Below are 12,541 nucleotides of genomic sequence, written 5' to 3'. Positions count from 1 at the left end.
GGGTGTTCTTAGCTTCACTGGACTTAGAAATAGCTTTGTTCTCAGGGTGTAAATAACCGTTTTCTCGTAGCCTTCTCATCCTTTATATTTCCTCTGCAAACCTTTCCTCAACCTGGTGTCAGCTTCTCATTCTACATCTGTCTGTCCCGGTTCTATGAAGTAAGAAACTTTTGGGGGGGAATCTTGAACTTAGGGGTCTTAATTAGCGTGGCTGTACCTGTTTCTTTTTCAGATTCACTTCTCATTTTAGTAAAATCATTCAGTCGAAAGGTTTTTTGGTTTGTTGGGTGCTCATTTTTTTTTTCCTTTCCTGGAAGAAAATGACTTGGTTCTCAAAAGTTAACCAGAAGATTTTTTTCCCCCCTTGTTATAAGCCTTCTGGAGAAAAAGGAGGGTGTAGTAGGAGGCATATGTGCATTATTCTAGAGTAGAGTCTGAACAAAGAAAATACTCTCCATAGCAAAATGAACTTGTTTAATAGTCGTTCATTTTGGGGAAAATGCAAAGTTTTATACTTTGTTTTGAGATGACTTTGACAGCCTCAAGAAAATAGGTGTCGTCATAAGCCATAATAGTTGGTGTGGAAGCATAAACAGATGATGGTCAAGGAGGTTGCTGAATCTCAATGGGAATGGGTCCAAGAATCAGGCTGTTTTCTAAAAAAATGTCAGCTTTACTGACGTACAATAAAAATACAAAGTTGCAAGATGTATAAAGTATATTTTGTGATGATTTGATATACATACGTATTGTGGAAGGATCCTCCTCATCTAGTTCATTAATAAGCCCATCATCCTCCATAGTTATCTGTTTTATTTTTTCGGTGAGGACATTTAAGTTCTACTCTCGTAGGAAACCTTAAATTATACAGCACAGTATTATCAACTATTTTCACCATGTTATACTTTCGACCTGCAGAACTGACTCATCTTGTAGCTGAAAGTTTGTCCCCTTTTACCAGCCTCTCCCTATTCTCTAGCCCCTGACAACAACTTTTCTAAGCTTTCTAGGAGTTTAGCTTTTTTTCTTTTTTGGCTGTTATGTTGGATGAAGAAGGTTGAAGCAGATGAACCTGAAAGAAAGAGGTTTTTTTGGGAATGCAAGCGATCCTATAGATTGTTCCTAAATAGAGTTTCAAAATCCACTATGGCAAAAGAAATGTCTTGGTAAAATGTATCGGTATCAAATTTCCATAATATATAGCCCATCTTCAGTGTTCTTATGAACTGCTGTGCTTCTTAATAAAATGTTCACTGTTCAGAGAAAGACAATTATGATATGACCTCACTGATATGAGGAATTTGCAAAACAAGTGGAGGATCTTAGGGGAAGGGAGGGAAAAATGAAACAAGGTGAAACCAGAGAGGGAGACAAACCATCAGAGACCCTTAATCTCGGGAAACAAGCTGAGGGTTGCTAGAAGGGAGGGAGTAGGAGCGATGGGGTAGCTGGGTGATGGATATTGGGCAGGGTATGTACTATGGTAAGCAAAAAAAAAAAAAAAGAAAAAAGAAAATAAAATGTTCACTGAGTTATTTTGGAAGTGATATTTATTGAGCACTTACTATGAGCCAGGCACTGTTCTAAGCACTGGAAGTATGGCGGAATATAGCAGTACGTGAACACAAGAGTTGTGATGTTATTACATCACATTTTTAAAAAAAGATTTTATTTATTTGACACAGAGAGAGGTCACAATTAGGTGGAGTGGCGGGCAGAGGGAGAGGGAGAAGCAGGCTCCATGCCAAACAGAAAACCTGACATGGAGACTGGATCGCAGGATCTCAGGATTATGATATGAGCTAAAGACAGGCGCTGAACGGACTGAGCCACCACGGTGCCCCTGTAATGGGAATTCTTGTACCTTTCCCTATTGGGTTCATAAGCCATTAAAGCCGTTGACAGCTCTCCAAAGGTAGATGTACTGGAATGCTCCTCAAAACTGTGACATTTGGAGTGCCCACACGGAAGTTCCTTTCAGTCAAGATGGTAAGGGATTAACCCTATCCTCCATGCATTCCCACGCCAGAGAGATTTTAAGACCACATCTATGCAGTCATCTGTGAACTTTTTGACTGAAGACCATGCCGTGATATTTTTGAACACCTCTTCTAAAATATATGTATATGTAACCCTACAAATGGTATTTTAAAACATATACAAAACAGAAATTGTCAAGTGATGAAATAATAACAATAAATGTGAATAGAAGTTACAATATTCTCTTCTGTAATCTCAACAGATCATTTTGTTGATTCCTTTAATCTCAGCATTTAAATTGGTAGAAAGCTGCCACAGGAGGACAATGTTATCTCTGGGTATAGATGTTTATGGAGTTTTCCTTCCTATACAGAAGAATTTTAGACAGGTTTCTAAAAATTTATAACAACAATCCAGCTTCAATTCCTGGCATATCAGGTAGTCAGAGCAAATGAGATCTCTTTATTCTGTATCTCAGGAACTGTTAGAGAGTCTGGTCTGGATTTTACTGTACTTTCGTCTCATGGGACAGTTTAAAGCAATTCATGTTTGAGTCGTAATCTAAGGCTCTTCTCAGCTGTTGTTACCACAGAGGGATTGAAGGTATGTGGAGATACTGAGTCCCTGGTCCCGTCCAGTTGTAGGCAGGCATGTTCAAGATCCTTTGGAGGGATATGTGTGAGTCGGAAAAAGTATGGCCCAAAAGATAAATTGATCATTCATTTTCTGGATTTTCTAATATAATGTCACCAGAAAGTTAGATGGATATTTTAGATGACTTTAATATGCTATAGAAATTATTCAAAGAATTTTAACATATGTTCTAAGCATTTTTTAAAGAATTTATTTATTTGAGAGAGAGAGAGAGCATGGTAGGGAGGGGCAGAGGAAGAGGGAGAGAGAAACTAGTAGATTCCACATTCAGTGTGAAGCCCGACTCTGGGCTTGATATCACGACTCTAAAATTACAATCTGAGCCAAAATTAAGAGTCAGATGTTCAACAAACTATGCCACCAATGCATCCAGCATTTTTTTTAGATGATTATTATCCAAAAAAACCCCACAGAATATATTGTTATTGATGATACATGCATTTAGCAATGTTTGTCATGTTATTAAATATTCTTTTTTAAAAAAATATTTTATTTATTTACTTAACAGAGAGAGAAAGAGAGATTACAAGTAGGTAGAGAGAAGGGCAGAGAGAGAGGGGGAAGCAGGCTCCCCGCTGAGCAGAGAGCCCAGTGTGGGGCTTGATTCCAAGACCCTGAGACTATGACCTGAGCCTAAGGCAGAGGCTTAACCCACGGAGCCAACCAGATACCCCAAATATTCTTAATGAAATTACTAGCAGGAAACTTTCTGTCCCCTGAAAATGAAAAGTACACTAGGGTAACAATAATCTTCTTTCTTTAATTTCCATTTCATGAATAATTTTGTTATTTTTTTGTGGGAAGCCAAATGTTAAATTTTATGGTTAGATCATCTTGTATCAAGAATTAAAAAAAAAAAACATTTTGTTCAAAATACTGACATTTTGGGGCACCTGGGTGGCTCAGTGGGTTAAGCCTCTGCCTTCAGCTCAGGTCATGGTCTCAGGGTCCTGGGATCGAGCCCGGCGTCAGGTTCTTGGCTCAGTGGGGAGCCTGCTTCCTCCTCTCTCTCTGCCTGCCTCTCTGCCTACTTGTGATCTCTCTTTGTCAAATAAATAAACAACATTTAAAAAAAAATACTGACATTTTTATTAAGGAGTTTACTTTAAAGATTCCTTAGACAGTGTGTTTTAAAGATTGCCATTTGCCATGAAGATTGTCAGACTGAGAAAAATACTTGGCTTTGAGCCTGCGCGTATGTGTGTGAGTAACTTTGTAACGGGGCTACATAACTGATATTTGCCAAGGGATATATAAGGATGTATCTTTTTACATCTTTGAAAATATTAAAGATGTTTGAAATATTTCCCATCCAAAAACCTTCTATTGATCCCTCATATCCCAACAGTTCCTGTCTCATTTCTTTAATTTCCTCATTAGCAAACTTCCTTGAAAGTTTGACAATACTTTGTCTTCTCATTTCCCACTGAACTCACTCTAGTCGTTCCCCTCATTCCACACCTGTTTCTTATCCATGCCCTCAATGTTCTCCCTGTTGCTAAATTCATTGGTGAATCCTTAGTCCTCCTTTTACTGACTGAGCAGCCACATTTGACCTCACTGGTTGCTCCTTTCTCTTTGAAACTGTGTTGGGTACCTGGGTGGCTCAATTGATTAAGAGTTTGCCTTCAGCTCAGGTCATGATCCTGGGGTTCTGGGACTGTGCCAGGCATTGGGCTCCCTACTCAGTGCGGAGCCTGCTTCTCCCTCTCTGCTTACGCCTCCCCCTGCTTGTGCTCTCTCTCTCTCTCTCTGTGTCAAATAAATAAATAAATAAAATAAAATAAAATAAAAAGAAACTATGTCTGTAGTTGGTCACCAGAATATCCTTCCCTTTATGTTTTATTTCTGTCTCACTGCACTGCTGCTTCTCTGTTTTCTTTGCTGCATTCTACTGAGTTTGTGACCTCAAAGTCTCTCAAGGTATAGTCTTTGGATCTCTTCTCTTCTCTGTCTATATTCACGCACTTGGGTTTTCTCATCCTGAACCAGAGATTTGACTCTCAAAAGTATCTACTTTTCCTTGAAGCCCTATGTTTCAAAATATCAACAACTCTACCTTCAACGTAAGTCTGAATTTTGAGCGATCAGTGAAATGTTTTTGGTCCAAGCTGCCATCATCTCTTACTTGGTTACTGGAATAGGTTTGGAATGTGCCTCCCAGCTTCCCCTTTTGCTCAGTCATCATCCCCTACCCCTGCCCCAATAATGACTTACAGTTTCACTCAGAACAAAATTCGAAGTGCTTACCATGGGAAATAATATTCTCAGTGAAACAGCCTTTTTACCCGTTTCTTTGCATCGCTTTCCAAGTCTTGGCCTCACTCAGTCTACTTCAGCCAAACTTAACCTCCTTGTGTCATCCCTGATCATGCTAAGTCCTCCTGGAACTTGGCAAAGGGTGCTGCTTTTGCTGGAAGCACTTTCATCAGATAGCCTGGCGGCTTGCTGTCTTACTTCATTTAGGTTTTCTATCCATTGTCACACCACCTGGTCCAAGAGTCCCTCCCCGAACCTCCATCGAACATAGGAGCTCTGCCAGCCTTTTAATTCCACTTTATCCTCTGACTCCCTTTTCTTCTCCTTCGAGCACATATCAATATTAATTACCTATTGATTCAGTTGCTTGATTGTTGCCTTTCTTCAGTAGAAGGTAGGCTCTGTGGTAACAGGGATTTTGCCTTTGTTTTTGCAGTTACAGTAAGGACTACCTGCCTACAGCAAGCGCTCAATACTGTTTTCAGTGACTGAATGAATAGAAGAGATGGGAAATGGCTTTCAGGGTATTGGCCGGAAGCATTTCTTTTTCTTATGTATAATCTATAAATTGCTGGTGTGGGTATATGATTAATCAATGCTATGCCTCTTTACCCGGAGAATTCTTTGCTTCTCTGAGGAGCTCATTCAGGGTAATGCAAGGGTCATTCCACATGCTTTTTGCTGGAAGAGTCTTTTCCTGCTTAGACTTCTAGTGGAAAACCAGTCCAGCCCCGTGAGAAGGGTGATTGCTGTGAAACTTGTCTCCTACTCCAGTGATTGTGGGTCTGGCATTGAACAAGGCCATCACCCTTTAGTTACTTCTTCACAAAAGCAGGATTTATTTTCAACCCTATCCACTTATTTTCTGGAGCCTAGTTCTGTAGTATCATTGTTTTATTTTACGGGAGGATGCTGGGGAAAGGTGTACAAAGTGCTCAAAAGCAAAGATATATTAGAAGTAGTTCTGCTGTGGCCAAATTGTCTGAATCTGACTTTGAAGTCGATATTTTCATTGGATATTTAGTGCTTATCAAAATCATTTGCAGCCAAAATAAAATGTCAGTCAGAGGCACACATTTTACCACTACAAATTTAAGATTTCATAGGATTTTTGTGATGTATATCTCTTCAGGGTACGGTTTGACAGAAATTAAATTAAATCTGCCATTTCAAATAAATCCTGAGGATGGAAAAATTACAGATAATTTTTAATATTTGATAAATATATGTTCTTCTCTAGTAGTGAATGCTACTATTGAAATAAATAATAATTTTAAAAATTATTGGAGATAAACATTGTTTTCAGTAAAAGATATCATTAAAGAGAATGACATGGAAGCCCTACTAAATATTACAACAGTAAGATGATTAAAATTCTCCATGTGATTATCATAAATTACAAAATTAATATAAAGATTAGTGGGGCTTTTTGGTTATTTAATTCATTAAAATATTCCACATTTAGTAAATGAGGTGTTTGCTAGAATTTTTGTGATATATCATAAAATAAGTTAGAATAGTCAAATATCCTTGTATGAAACTTTTAATTTTAAAGAATATAAAATATTAGTTTCAAAAGGAAACCCAGAGGACAGAACATATTACTATATTACTATAACACATTCTATAAAATTATATCATTTTTAACTTAAAATAGCTATAAAGTTAATAAAAAAATTTTAAAGAAAGAAATTGGAACACTCTGATACATAAATTGCATTTATATTTCATGCTTTTTCCAGTCCTTACCTCAACCCACACATTTTTTAATAGGTATAATGATGTTATGTGCAATTTGATATCTGTGATTTTAACATAAAATTATATATATTTTCCTATCTTGCAGTGTAATCTTTATAAGTATCATTTTTATTGATCACTATATTCCTTTCAGTGGATTGCTATAATTTGCCTAACTACTTTTCTCATGCTGGACTCAGTCACATTTATTTGCTTCCTGAGAACACACTTGAAATATTAAGTTATAATAAATAACTCCCTATGTGGTATGATTGGAGTAGGGCTGAAAAATATTTCTCATTTCAAAATATCCATACAAAGTTATTATTCATTCTTATACCTTGGCCTGAACCAGTTAGCGTATTAGTTCCACCCAAAATATGAGAAATACATTTTGAATGGAGAAGACATGAACACACTGAGTGTTTGAGCCTAGGCTCACTCACCCTGGGGTACCAAGCTGTGGGTTGACACTGAGCACAGGCTCTTGTGTGAGAATCAACACCCCAAAGGGTCAGTGAGGATACCTCATTTGCAGTATAAAATTTATTTTTGGGTTGAAGCATACAAACTATACAATTTGTGTGGAGGTTAGCTTTGTAACCTTTGTAGAGGTTACTTTGTGTAGAGTTAGCTTTGAGGTTAGCTTTAGACATGGAAAGAAACTTCAGATGAAAAGAGATGACTGTAAGTGTGTCTTTCCTGTCTTGGGTTGGAGGAGTTTTAGGGAGATGTTACTCATTCACAGTGTGTATCCAGTGTGGGTAGAAGAATAATAAACTGACTTGACCAGAAATTGAACACAACACAGGAACATGACTGTGTTGAACATGAACACATGAACATGACAATGGTGCCAAATCAGTAAAGTCAGAGCCACACTTGTCAGTTCTGTTGTTTGTCATTATGCCATGCAGAAAATACTACAACTGGCAAGATTTTGAAAGGTGATCTTCCCCCCCCGCCTAGATTCTTTCATGGTCCAACTGACCAAGACATCACTGGATCAAGGGTTCACCTAAATTGTAAGGCAGTACACGAGGAGCAATAGGATTCCATTTTCCTTAGTGGGCTGTATTATAATTTAGAAGCTAATTTTTGTTCACTAAATTGAGCTATGACCGTTTATGACCAAAATGATAATACCCGGTTTTAAGGATTTAATTGGAGCAATGAAGTAAATTGTGAATTTCATGAGTTGTTAATTATGTGTATAAATGTAGCAGTAATTATGTTCATTCATTCATTCACTCACATTATAATAATATTCATATTCATAGCAATATTCTTTGAAGTTTTATATGTGGCATGCTGTAGTCTGGGGGATATCATACTGAACAAGACGAAGTCCCCATTCTAATGCAGCTTATAGTATAGCGGAGTGAGATAAATGCTAAACAAGTAAACATACATATACAAAATTTAAAATTTCAGCTTGCACAGGAAAAACAAAAGTAAGCTAAGAACACTAAAGGCAGACCTGTTTTATTTATTTCCTTTTTTATTTTCAGTAGGCTGCATGCTTCACATGGGGCTCAAACTCGCTACCCTGGATCAAGAATCACATCCTCTACTGACTGAGCTAGCCAGGCACCCCCAGATCTGTTTCATATTAGGTGGTCATAGAAGGTCGGAAAAAGCAGAATCATGACCTGAAGACAGGAGAGGACAAGCCTGCAGGTATGTGGAAGGACTTCTACATGGAAACATAGCAAGTGTCCAGTGTTGAGGTGGAACATTCTGGGTATTATCTGGGGGAAGAAACAAAGCCATTGTGCTAGGGCAGAGTGGATGAGGAGGACACTTCCATACAATGACTTCAAAATGTTGTGTGTGGGGGTGCAGGGTATGGAGGGTGTAGGACTTTTAGACCACTGTAGTGACTTTGGCTTTTACATAGGAGGAGATAAGAATCCATTACAGGGTTTTCACCAGATGAGAGATATGCTTGGGTTTGTTTTAAAGGAATCACCCTGTGGTGTGGCAACTAAAGATGAGAAGAAAAAAGGGAAACTAGAGAGCGATTTTATGCAGAGACGGTAACTATATCTTTGAGATAATGGAAGTGGTTAGAATCAGGATATATTTACAAGGATAACTGATACGTCTTCTGTTGGATTGAGCACCTAGTGTGACATTGAGAAGACAAGGATGACTAAGGCATCTGGTCTGAGCAAATGGGAAGATGAGATTGTCATTTAGTGAGATACAAAGTGTTCCAGGAGAAGCAGCCCTTTAATCCATTTTGAGTTAATTTTTGAGTACAGTATGAAGTAGGGGTCCAACTTTATTCTTTGGCATGTAGATACCCAGTTTTCTCAGCAATGCTTGTTGAAATGACTGCCCTTTCCTCACTGAAGGTCCTAGAATCTTTGTCAAAATTATGTGAGCACCTATGGGAGGATTTGCTTCTGGGCTCTCTCTTCTGTTGCACTAGAATGTATGTCTGTCTTGATGACAGCACCAGAGCTTGGATCAGTATAGTGTTGGTAGAAACTATTGAAATCAGCAGGTGTGAAACTTCTAAATTTGTTCCCCCCCCCCACCCAAATTGTTTTGGCTGTTCAGGGTCCCTTGAGATGTTCAGTGAATTTTAAGATGGAATTTTCTATTTCTGCAAAAAAAAAAAAAAAGTCTTTGGGATTTTGATAGGGATTTTGTTGTGCATGTAGATCCTTTTGTGTCGTATTGATATCTTAATGATATTAAGTTTTCCAGTCCATAAACATGAATGTCTTTCCATTTATTGGTGTCTTCTTTAATTCTTACAGCAACATCTTATAGTTTTCATTCTTCTCCTCCTTGATGGATTTTTTTACTAAGTATTTAATTCTTTTGTGATGCCATATTATTTTTTATTTTTAAGTTTCTTCTCCAGATTTATTGATATATAATTGGGGGAGAAAGATTCTCTCAGGGAGAGCAGGAAGAGAGAATCTTCAAGTAGACTCCCCGCTGAGCATGGACCCTGATACTGGGCTTGATGTCACGCCCATGAGATCATGACCTGAGTCAAAAGCAAACATATACTGTTGTGTATGTTTAAGATGTACTATGTGATGATTTGATGTATATATTATGAAATGATTACTAGAATAAGGCTAGTTAAAACACAATTTGTTGCTATTTTAAGTGGAATGGCATTCTTTTTTTTAAAAATTTGTAAGTTTTTATTAACATGTAATATATTATTAGCCCCAGGGGTACAGGTCTGTGAATCACCAGGTTTATACACTTCACAGCACTCACTATAGTGCATACGCTCCCCAATACTGGAATGGCATTCTTCATTTGATCTTAGCCAAAAGGCTGAGAAGCGATTGGAATGGCATTCTTAATTTCCTTTTTGGATTGCTCATTGTTACTGTATGGAAATGCTACTGAGTTTTGTTGAAACATTTTTTTCTCCCATATAATATCTCTAAAAACCCTGAAAAACTATTGTCCTGTAGAGCACAGTTCAGAAAATATTGCCCAAAGGGACATACTAATTTTTGTTGTTGCTGTTGTTGCAAAGTCTTTCTTTAAACGTATTTGCTTTTCCATATCATTTGGGGAACTTTGTTTATGTCACTTTTCACACTTATGATAAATCGTATTCTTATTTATTTTGAAGGAAAAGGCTCTGGAGAATTTGAATAATGCCTGTTGTCAAATAAAAGGTGATTTATGCATCTGCCAGAATTCCCCATTTACCTTCATCTCATTAATTCAAAGGACAAAAGTTTAAATCTAAGTTCTACTGTATGTGAACTATATGACTTTGAACATCTTGCTTCATGATTCTGAGCCTAAACTTTCTAATCTGTAAAACAGAGTAACAATGCTAGAATTACTTTTGTTCTAATCAAAGGACACAGATATGTCTATTTCACTGAGGGAGTGTTTTAAATTGGAAATGAAGAATGTGTATTGCCTTTAGACTCTGCTATTGGTTCTTTTTTTAAACTGAAGTATAGTTGACATACAATGTTGTATTAGTTTCAGGTGTGCTACATAGTGACTGGGCAAATCCATTCATCATTTAGTACTCACTACGGTAATTGTAGTTATCACCTTTCACCCTATAATGTTATTTCAGTATTATTGACTATATTCCCATGCTATAATTTTTATACCTTAAACTATTTAATAACTGGAAGTTTGTATTCTTTAATCCCCTTCACCCATTTTGCCCATCCTTCCCCTCCCAGGCCCCTCTCCTCTGGCAACCAGGAGTTTATTCTCTACTTATAAGATTGTTTCTAGGTTGATGTTGTTTTTTTTTTTAAATTTACACTTTATTCTTTCTTTTGCTTTCTCAGTGTTCCAGGATTCATTGTTTATGCACACACCCAGTGCTCCATGCAATACGTGCCCTCCTTAATACCCACCACCAGGCTCACCTAGCCCCCACACCCCTCCCTTCCAAAGCCTCAGTCTGTTTCTCAGAGTCCTTTCTAGTTTTGCGTGTTTGTGTTCGTTTGCTCATTTTTTAAGATTGTATTTATTTATTATTTGAGAGAGAATGAGAGAGAGAGACAGCATGAGAGAGGGGGAGGGTCAGAGGGAGAGCAGAGCAGAGCAGGGAGCCTGATGTGGGACTCGATCCTGGGACTCCAAGATCATGACCTGAGCCGAACGCAGTTGCCCAACCAACTGACCCACCCAGGTACCCCTGTTCATTTTTTTTTTTTAAAGATTCTTTCTTTTTAAAAGATTTATTTATTTATTTGAGAAAGAGATAGTAAGGGGAGGAGCAGGGAGAGAGACTCTTCAAGCAGACTCCCTGCAGAGTGCGGAGCCTGACACCGGGCTTGATTTCATGTCCACGAGATCATGACCTGATTAAAAGCAGGAGTCAGGGTGCCTGGGTGGCTCAGTGGGTTAAAGCCTCTGCCTTCGGCTCAGGTCATGATCTCAGGGTCCTCGGATTGAGTCCCGCATCCGGGACTGTGCTCAGCGGGGAGCCTGCTTCCCTTCCTCTCTGCCTGCCTCTCTGCCTACTTGTGATCTCTGTCTGTCAAATAAATAAATAAATAATTCTTAAAAAAAAAAAAAGGCAAGAGTCAGATGTTCAACAGACTGAGCCACCCAGGCATCCCTCATTTGTTTTGTTTTTTAAATTTCACATGTAAGTAAAATCATATCATATTTGCCTTTCTGTGTCTCACTTATTTCACTTAGTGTGATATTGTCTAGTTCTGTCCATGTTGTCATGAATGGCAAGAGCTTATTCTTCTTTATGGCTAAGTAATAATATTCCATTATATAAATAGATCTATCTCACATCTTCCTAATCCATTCATTTATTGATGGACACTTAGGTTGCTTCCATATCTTGGCTATCGTAAATAATACTGCAGTAAGTGTAAGGGTACATCTATCTTTTCAAATTGGTGTTTTTGTTTTCTTTGGGTAAATACCCAGTAGCGGATTACTGGATTGTGTGGTATTTCTGTTTTTAATTTTTTGAGAAAACTCCATACTCTTTTTCACAGTGGCTGGCTGCACCAATTTACAGTCCATCCAACAATCCTTGAGGATTCCCTTTTTACCACATCCTCACCAACATTTGTTATTTCTTGTCTTTTTGATTCTAACCATTCTGACAAGTGTGAGGTGATAAATCATCGTGGTCTTGATTTGCATTTCCCCAATGGTGAGTGATGTTGAACATCTTTTCATGTGTCTGTTGGCCATCTGGATGTCTTTCTTGGAAAAATGTCTGTTCAGGTTCTCTGTTCCCTTCCTACTCAGACTTTTTTTTCTTTTTCTTTTTTTTTGATGTTAAATCGTATGAATTTCTTGTATATTTTGGACATTAACTCCTTATCAGATAAATAATTTACAAATATCTCCTCTCATTCAGTTGGTTGCCTTTTTGTTTTGTGGGTGGTTTCCTTTGCTGTGCAAAAGCTTTTTGGTT

The 12,541-nt window shown here is 37.8% G+C and overlaps 1 long non-coding RNA gene across 1 annotated transcript in view; it reads left to right on the top strand.

Annotated features, from left to right (window-relative positions):
• LOC101675522 overlaps positions 1-12,541 on the top strand; it is a 48,374-nt gene that overhangs the window by 26,532 nt on the left and 9,301 nt on the right. Inside the window, exon 2 of the long non-coding RNA XR_001180288.2 lies at positions 8,145-8,313. This is a non-coding gene — a long non-coding RNA (uncharacterized LOC101675522). The remainder of the gene's footprint in view (positions 1-8,144; positions 8,314-12,541) is intronic.

Source organism: Mustela putorius, unplaced genomic scaffold (genome assembly GCF_011764305.1).
Source record: "Mustela putorius furo isolate JIRA1106 unplaced genomic scaffold, ASM1176430v1.1 tig00000827_pilon_pilon_pilon, whole genome shotgun sequence".
NCBI lineage: Eukaryota > Metazoa > Chordata > Mammalia > Carnivora > Mustelidae > Mustela > Mustela putorius.
Note: the sequence above shows the minus strand (reverse complement) of the source record. Positions and strands in the feature narration are given on the sequence as shown.